This window comes from Macrotis lagotis, chromosome 1, assembly GCF_037893015.1.
Source record: "Macrotis lagotis isolate mMagLag1 chromosome 1, bilby.v1.9.chrom.fasta, whole genome shotgun sequence".
Taxonomy (NCBI): domain Eukaryota; kingdom Metazoa; phylum Chordata; class Mammalia; order Peramelemorphia; family Peramelidae; genus Macrotis; species Macrotis lagotis.
Window position 1 is genome coordinate 422,372,394 of NC_133658.1, and position 9,244 is coordinate 422,381,637.

Genomic DNA, 9,244 nt, shown 5'->3' on the forward strand with positions numbered 1-9,244 from the left:
CAAAGATGAACCTTGGATATTATCCACTCCTTAAAAACCTTTGGAAAAGTGTGGTTCCCTGACAGGCAGAAATCAACCTGATCCTAACATCCTTTTACATGGTAGCTCATTAATGACATAGCTTAGAATTTTGAATTTATTGCTTTATCAATTTAAGAATTTTACTAATTATGCATTATTTTCTTTTAAAATTTTAGGTTTTTCTATTATTTGCATTTGTGAAATGCGGACTAATGACCTTCTTTATTAAATCTGTATGGATTCTTTCATTTGGTTTTAGCAAGACATTTCAAAGAGTATATTTTGGTTCCACTGTGAAGAAGATAAAGATATGAATACTAGATGATAATCCTATTAGATATATTCAGAACTGATCAGTTGGATGGATAAAAATAGCAGCTGTTAATGGTTAAAAGTAAGTGTGGTAATAGATCCACATTAGAGTACCCAGGGATATGTGCTTGGTCTATACTATTTAATTTTTTTTTTGGTTAATAACTTTGATAAACATAATAATGACATGCTTGTGTATAAGCTTATATTAAAAAAATTAGCTCCAAAAGCTCTAGATGTAGGAATCACGGTTAGACATCTATTCAGAAAAAAATATATCAAAATTTTAGAGGACTATAAATATAATATGTTATCAGTGTGATGTGGCAATAAAAAATTGGCAATTGTCAGTTATGTTGAAAGGGAAAGCTTATAGGATTAGCAAATTAACAATTTCACAGTATTATGCTTTAATTTGACTTGTTTTTATAATTTATTTTTATTGAAGAAATTATTTGAGTTTTACAATTCCCCCCAATATTACTTCCCTCCCCCCCAGCATGGAAAGGAATCTGTCAGTCTTTACTTTGTTTCCTTGTTGTACCTTGATCCGAATTGGGTGTGATGAGAGAGAAATCATATCCTTAAAGAAGAGACGAGAAGTCTAAGAGGTAACAAGATCAGACAATAAGATATCTGTATTTTTCTAAATTAAAGGGAATAGTCCTTGAACTTTGTTCAAACTCCACATCTCCTTAACAGGATACAGATGGCACTCTCCATTGCAGACAGCCCCAAATTGTTCCCAATTGTTGTACTGATGGAATGAGCAAGTCCTTCAAGGTTGAACATCACTCACATGTTGCTGTTAGGGCGTACAGTGTTTTTCTGGTTCTGCTCATTTCACTCAGCATCAGTTCATGCAAATCCCTCCAGGCTTCCCTGAAATCCCATCGCTCCTGGTTTCTAATAGAACAATAGTGTTCCATGACATACATAGACCACAGTTTGCTAAGCCATTCCCCAATTGAAGGACATTTACTTGATTTCCAGTTCTTTGCCACCACAAACAGGGCTGCTATAAATATTTTTGTACAAGTAATGTTTTTACCCTTTTTCATCACCTCTTCAAGGTATAGACACAGTAGTGGTATTGCTGTGTCAAAGGGTATGCACATTTTTGTTGCCCTTTGGGCATAGTTCCAAATAGCTCTCCAGAAGGGTTGGATGAGTTCACAGCTCCATCAACAGTGTAATAGTATCCCAGATTTCCCACAACCCTTCCAACAATGATCATTATCCTTCCTGGTCATATTGATCAATCTGAGAGGTGTGAGGTGGTACCTCAGAGAAGCTTTAATTTTCATTTCTCTAATAATTAATGATTTAGAGCATTTTATCATATGGCTATGGATTGCTTTGATCTCATCTGTAAATTGCCTTTGCATATCCTTTGACCATTTGTCAATTGAGGAATGGCTTTTTGTTTTAAAAATATGACTCAGTTCTCTGTATATTTTAGAAATGAGTCCTTTGTCAGAATCACTAGTTGTAAAGATTGTTTCCCAATTTACTACATTCTTTTGATCTTGGTTACATTGGTTTTATCTGTGCAAAAGCTTTTTAATTTAATGTAATTGAAATCATCTAAATGGTTTTTGGTGATGTTCTCCAACACTTCTTTAGTCATAAATTGCTCCCCTTTCCATAGATTTGACAGGTAAACTACTCCTTAATATTCTAATTTGCTTATGGTATTGTTTTTTATGTCTATGTCCTGTAACTATTTGGATCTTATCTTGGTAAAGGGTGTGAGGTGTTGGTCTAATCTAAGTTTCTTCCATACTAACTTCCATTTATCCCAGCAGTTTTTATCAGAGGGAGGTTTTTATCCCAATGGCTGGACTCTTTGGGTTTATCAAACAGCAGATTACTATAATAATCTCCTGTTTTTATACCTAATCTATTCCACTGGTCCACCACTCTATTTATTAGTCAATTCCAAACAAGCTTTGATGACTGATGCTTTATAATATAATTTTAGATCAGGTAGGGCTTACCCACCTTCTTTTCCACTTTTTGTCATTAAGCTCCTGGCAATTCTTGACTTTTTATTTCTTCACATGAATTTACTTACAATTTTTTCTAACTTGTTAAAGTAATTTTTTGGAATTTTGATTGGTAGGGCACTAAACAGATAGTTTAATATTGGTAGAATTGTCATTTTTATTATATTAGCCCTACCTATCCATGAGCAGCTGATATTTGCCCAGTTATTTGAATTTGATTCAATTTGTGTGAGAAGTGTTTTATAATTGTTTTCAAAAAGATTCTGATTCTTTCGTGTCAAATAGACTCACTAGTATTTTATATTGTCTGTGGTTACTTTGAATGGGATTTCTCTTTCTAGCTCTTCCTGCTGTATCTTGCTAGACATATATTGAAAAGTTGAGGATTCATGAGGGTTTATTTTATAACCTGCAACTTTGCTAAAATTGCTAATTGTTTCCAGTAGTTTTTTGGATGATTTCTTGGGATTCTCTAGGTAGACCATCATGTCATCTTTAAAGAATTAGAGTTGCCAATTCTAATTCCTTTAATTTCTTTTTCTTCTCTAATTTGTGATGCTAACATTTCTAATACAATATTGAATATTAGTGGTGATAATGGGCACCCTTGTTTCACCCCTGATCTTATTGGGAATGCCTCTAGCCTCTTGCCATTGAATATAATGCTTGTTGATGGTTTCAGATAGATATTGCTAATTATTTTAAGGAACAGTCCATTTATTCCTACACTCTCTAGTTGTTTTTTTTTTTAATAGTAATGGATACTGTATTTTGTCAAAAGCTTTTTTCAGCATCTATTGATATGATCATATGATTTCTGATAGTTTTGCTGTTGATATAATTGAGTATACTAACAGTTTTCCTAATATTGAACCAACCCTGCATTCCTGGAATAAATCCTACTTGATCATACTGTATTATCCCAGTGATAACTTGTTTGTAATCATTTTGCTAAGATTTTATTTAAGATTTTTTCATCTATATTCATCAGGGAAATAGGTCTATAATTTTCTTTCTCTGTTTTAACTCTTCCTGGTTTAGATAACAGCACCATATTAGAGTCAAAATTCCTGAGAATTATTAGAGTCTTTCTCCCAACTGGGGTTAAACCCAGTTATATCCCATTAGATTGCAGTCTTTTGTATAGGTCATGAATGTCCATCATTTCTGGCTAGGTATACTCTCTCTGTTAGATTTACAATTCCCAAGATTTATGAGAATCTTTTCCCCCATGCTGCGATATAGCCAGTTTCAACTTATTGGATAACATTTTTTTTCTTTTACCACCCCCCCCCCTTTTTTTTACCTTTTCATGTGTCTCTTGAAGCTCCTGTTTGATCTCCAAATTTCTGCTTACCTCTGGTCTTTTCATCAGAAATTTTGGAATTCTTCCATTTCGTTAAATGTCCATTTTTTTCCCTGGAAAAGAAGGCTCAGCTTTGTGGGAAAGTAGATTCTTGGCTGCATTCCAAGCTCCCTTGCTCTTTGAAATATCTCATTCCAGGCCCTTCCATCCCTTAATGTTGATGCAGCTGGTTCCTGTGTGATCCTTACTGTGGCTCCTTGATATTTAAATTGTTTCTTTCTGGCTGCTTGCAGGATTTTCCCTTTTATCTGATAGTTCTGGAATTTGGCCACAGCATTCCTTGGTGTTTTCATTTTAGTATATTTTTCTGGTGGGGATCGATGTACTCTTTCAATAATTACTTTGCCCTACAATTCCATGATATCAGGGCAGGTTTCCATCATTAGATCCTGTAATATTAAGTCCAGGCTTTTTTTTTTCTCTTCAATGTTTTCAGGAAGTCCTATAATTATCAGGTTACCCCTCCTCGATCTATTCTTGAGGTGAGAGGTTTTATTGATGAGGTATTTTACATTTGCTTCTATTTTTTGTATTTTTTTTTTTATTTTGTTTAACTGACTCTTGTTGTCTCATGGAGTCATCATTTTCTGTAGACTCCATTCTTTTTTTTTGGGGGGGGGAGTTTTCTTCATTAACCTTTTGCAACTCCTTTTCCAATTGGTCAATTCTACTTTTGAAAGAGCTTTCCATTTGACCAATTGAGGTTTTGAGAGAATTATTTTCTTTTTTGCATTTGCCCAATTGAGGATCTGAGAGAATTATTCTCATTTTATATTTGTCCAGTTGATGATCTGAGAGATTTATTCTCCTTTTGTGTTTGTCCAATTGTAGTTTTTAAGGATTTGTTTTCTTGTTGCAAGGTATTAATTGTATCTTTCAAATTTTTAAGCTCCTTCCTTATTTCTTCAAACAAGTCTTTCTGTGCTGAAGACCGGATCGTTTTCTCCTCAGAGGTTCTAGGTTTTAATGAGCTAGGATCTTTCCCTTCCAAGAATTTTTCTATGCATCCTCCTTTCCGCTGACCCTTCTTCATTTTGCTAAGACCTTGAGTTGGGGAGGGGCTGGTTCACAGGGGCTTGGGATTGCTAATGGCTTTAATCCCTGAGTGCAGTTCCTCTGGCTGGCCAATAGGAGGTGTTGGTTGCTTTCTCTGGAGTATCTGTGACCTTGATTGAGGCCTTCTCCCTTTGCTTGAAGGGAGGAGTTGGAGCTATTGAATGCTTTTGCCTTTAATCAGTGGTGCTCTTTACCTTGGCCTGAGGTCATTAGTCAGCTGGGCTGGTTCTTCTGCTCACACAACTGGGCCTGAGGAAGAATTAGTTTGCATTTGTTTGTTCCGGAAGAGGTCTGAGCTGTAATGGGACTCTGAGTTCCTCAGACCAGAGGAGCCCAGGGATGGTGTCCACAGCACTGGAACTCTCCCCCCAGCCCTGTCCACAAGCTCCCAGGCGGAAAGCACCAACCCCAGTGCCTCTACTCCCTAGATGACTCAGGCCCCTGCTGTCTAGCCCCACCGCTGATCCAGCAGGTCCTGGCTCTCAGGGCCTCAGACTCCTCGTTCCAATTCAGCTGTTAATCTGGTTGATTGGGGTTGATCCTATACTATAAACATTTTCCAGAGGAGGATGACCAAAATAATAAAGTTTAATGAGTCCATCTCAGACTGAGATTCATTGCAGTGTTGTTTAACTTGAACAAGAGAAAATAAAGGGAGAAATGATGACTGTCATAAATATTTACATCAATAAGTATTAATAGTACATTAAATAACCTGCTTTATCTCATCACCTCTAGCATTTGTCATTTTTTTATTTTTTAACTTGGTTAATCTGATGAATTCAAGATTCTCCCAACATTACTTTGATTTGAATTTCACTAAGTATTAATAATTTAGACATTTTACCACTAAAGGCTCAGATAAATTTGAAAACTGGGATGATTCTCAGCAGTCATCTTGCTTAAGCCATCCATGAAAGAATTTCCAAATATAATATAATTAACACATCCTCAGCATGTCATTTAGTTCACTTACTTTTTCATTTTTATTTTGCTTTTGTTTTTGACAGGCAATGGGACTAAGTGATTTCCCCAAGGTCACACAGTTAGGTAATTATTAAGTGCCTGAGGTCATATGTGAACTCAGATCCTCCTGACTCCAGGTCCAGTTCTCTATCCACTGCACCACCAAGTTGCCCCCTCTTCATTATTTTTAAAGTTGATTTCCACATTATGTTACTGTGGAAATAATCTTATAATATAATCATTTTTGAAAAACATCAACCTAAACTTTTTTTGTGGATCAATTACTTTTTCCTTTAGTAATATAGTGATTATCTATCTATCTATCTATCTATCTATACATATACATATACATATACATATACATATACATATACATATACATATACATATACATATACATATACATATATATATATATATAGTTAAGATTGATGTTCCATATATTTTTATCTTTTAAAATACTATCAATTATAAAATCCAGTTTTGTTCAATATTATGACTGTGGCTCATCTTTTCTGAAATTGGTTGAAGCATTGCATGTTTTGTTCATTCTCTGATTTTAATCAGTATGTTTATTTTTGTACTTAGTTTCAATTCCTATAACCAATATGTGTTTTTTGTAGTTTAAATCGATTCTGTAGCATTTTTGCTTTTAAAGGAAATGCAACCCTTTAATGTTCTCTATTATATTTGCAAAATGTACCTTACTTCATTAGCACCAATATGATGTCAACATGTTGTACAATATACAAATATAAGACTAAATAATGAATTAATTGTAACAAAAATTAAATATTTGCGGTCTATCATTGTAACTTAAAAAAATTAAATTACACAGATGCCATATTAGTTAGGATTGATGATCTTTTTCAATTCTATATTGCCTAATACTTCTCATTGTTTTTTGCATATTTGTAATAGCCATAAGAAAATTATATCTCTCCTAACTACATTTATCTTGTAAAGTTTTTTTTGGATTTTCATTCTTATGAATTGTATTCTTTAATAATCAATGTATGCAACACTTATTGCTAATTTGATTTCCTTTCATGGGATCACACTGAAACGGTTATTGATTTATCCAAAGATATTTGATGTTCTTCTACGACACTTATGCTGGGATAATTCTTAATGAAGTCAAACTCTCTTTTCTTTTGTCCCACCACCAAGTAATTAAAATGAGATAATTGTTCAATACCAAAAATCTTGCATTGTTGACCAATTCCCTTTAGAGTTTGAATAATTTTAATATTTGGGTATTAATATTTCTAAATGCTGTGTTGAAATGATTTTGGTTCCTCCTAACAAATTCATTATACAAAGTATTTATGTTCCCTCTAAAATTTTCTGAAATTCCCAAATAGTTTGAAATATATGCTCACTCTGTGTAAATGATTTGAGGAAGAATCTCATTTGTACTTGATTTCCTTTTTACCTTCTGTTTTTCTTCCTTCTGCCCCTCCCCTCCCCTCCCCTCCCCCTCCCCTCCCCTCCCCTCCCCTCCCCTCCCCTCCCCTCCCCTCCCTCCCCTCCCCTCCTCTCCTCTCCTCTCCTCTCCTCTCCTCTCCTCTCCTCTCCTCTCCTCTCCTCTCCTCTCCTCTCCTCTCCTCTTCTCTTCTCTTCTCCATCAGAGCACACAGTTCCCAAGATCAAGATGTTCTCCAGCCTCAGTTTTCCAGGTGGGAAGAATGATATATGTGAAACATGATTTCTTATCTTTAATTTACAATGAATTCTGTTCTTCCTTTTTCAATAAATCTGCTATTTGGGTGAAAGACTATTATTATTTAAAATGCTTTTTTGTGATTTTTTTTTCTTTTTCCTTTCATTGTCAATGATATTTTACCTTGATAAATTAAAATGAGCTGAAGTTGGAGCTATTATCTATTGATGGTCTGTAGATTCTCTCAATATGTATCTGGATCTTGATTTCAATAATTCAAGGAAATTCACCTACACATTTATCTAAAATAAGCTGATATGTAGATTTAATATATATTTCTTTATATTTCTTTCTTCACATAATTTTTAGGTTTCTTTTCTAAGCTTTACACTTCTAATCCAAGATCTGTGTTTTCAAATTATAAGTTATTTTTCTAATTGGGCTATTTTTCTGAGCCTATTCAATTATTAGGTGATGCCATTTGCCAACCAGCAGAAATTCAACTTCTAAGCAAATCCCTAGTTTTATTAATATTTTCTCAAACTTTTAATGCTATTATTAGTGTCTTCTATTTATTCTAGTTTTTTTACTTATATGCTATATTTATTTTAATGTGATTATTGGTTTCATTGACATAATTTACAGTAGTTTCAGCCTCATTTTCAAAGCCTTTATTAAAGTTAATTCATTATTGATTCCTTTTAATCTGCTATTTGGGTGAAAAACTATTTTTATTTAAATTGATTTTATTTGTGATTTTTTTTTCTCCTTGACTGTATATAAATCCATGCATTGTCACTGATACCTTAGTTTGATAGTAATGTATTAAATGAGTTGAAGTTGGAGCTATTTTCTATAGCTTTCTATAGTGGTCTTTTTTATAATCCAAATTCATTGTGTTAAAGGTTAGTTTGTTTGTTTTATCATTAACCATTCTTTTCTTTTTCCTTTTCTATGAGCTGATTTTTCTGTTGAGACTTTTTTGAGATTCTTCCTCTTTTTGAGTGATATCTTTCTGAGACGTCAGGGAATTGAGTTTTTCAGTGATCATCATTAATATCATATAGAACAATACTTGATGTCTGCTTTTAACCACTTGATAAAGATGTTATTAAACAGATGATAGAGTCAATTCAGGAGTATAGTTCTATCTGCTAGGGAATTAAGATAAAATCATACCCTATCTAAAATTTTTATTAACCCCCTGCCAAGAACTTAGCACAGTATTTTACATACAGTTGGTACTTAACTAATATTTATTGAAGAATTTAATGTTGAAGTTGAAATTTGACTAACTCATGTAATTGAAGTAGAATGGATAATTTTTAGAATTATGGAGTGCGTGCAACAGCAGTTCCATGAATCATCAACAGGAATTTTGAAGTCATTGCGGATTTTGAAAGGCCTGGGATACAGAAAAGAAGTTTATTGGACAAAGTGAAGAGGATTAGTCTGGGAGTTAGGAAAAAGGCATTCTATTTCAGGGACTTTAAGCTAAACTTTAGCAGATAATATTACTTCTCCAGGCTCCATCTGCTTAATGTGAGTGATTATTCATAGGATATAGAATTGGAGTTTACCTTAATACCTCTAATTCAACTTATTCATTTTACAATTGAAATGAATGATGTCAGAGAGGTAGTGCTTCTTGAACTCAAGTCTATTGATTCCACATACATTGTCTCTACTAAAACATTATGTTCAGGTTTCACTAAAGGATCTCTGCAATCCCTTCCAAACCTAGTATTTTATGTCTGATTTCATATTTGAAATATGAATGTAGATTATTATTATAAAGTATCACCTTTAGTAATTCTTAAGTCATACATTCTTGGTTACACAAATGATAAG